The 368-nt window shown below is 56.5% G+C and overlaps 1 protein-coding gene across 1 annotated transcript in view; it reads right to left on the bottom strand.

Moving 5' to 3' along the window:
- LOC104623450 (signal peptide, CUB and EGF-like domain-containing protein 3) overlaps positions 1-362 on the bottom strand; it is a 2,050-nt gene extending 1,688 nt beyond the window's left edge. The window contains exon 1 of the mRNA XM_010290541.1: positions 221-362. The gene's annotated coding sequence lies outside the window, so the exon portion shown is untranslated. The remainder of the gene's footprint in view (positions 1-220) is intronic.
- Positions 363-368: the final 6 nt, after the last annotated feature.

Raw genomic sequence — 368 nt, 5'->3', positions numbered from 1 at the left:
CTGGGAACCAGTGGCATGGGCACTGGGACGGGGATAGGTTTACTGGGCAAGAGGGGAGCGCTCTATCAGCACCGTTCCATGCCTGCCTGCACGCAGAAAGCATAGAAATGACGCAAAACTGTATTTTAAGGGATTTTTAAGTAAAGGAAGGAAATTTAAAGGAAGGACCCCAGTTCACCGCATGCCTGTCCCCCCCTCCATCGCACCCCAGCTCGCCTACTTTTGCACTGGGACACGGAGGTGGAGCCATCGAAGTCGGTGGTGGTGTTGCCGGGACAGGCGATGCAGTAATTCTGCCGAAAATCGGGCTGGTAGGTGCCCACGGCGCAGCGGATGCAGCGGTGGACGCTCGTGTTGTAGTAATGGCC

This window comes from Phaethon lepturus, unplaced genomic scaffold (genome assembly GCF_000687285.1).
Source record: "Phaethon lepturus isolate BGI_N335 unplaced genomic scaffold, ASM68728v1 scaffold34177, whole genome shotgun sequence".
In the NCBI taxonomy this organism is placed as follows: domain Eukaryota; kingdom Metazoa; phylum Chordata; class Aves; order Phaethontiformes; family Phaethontidae; genus Phaethon; species Phaethon lepturus.
Note: the sequence above shows the minus strand (reverse complement) of the source record. Positions and strands in the feature narration are given on the sequence as shown.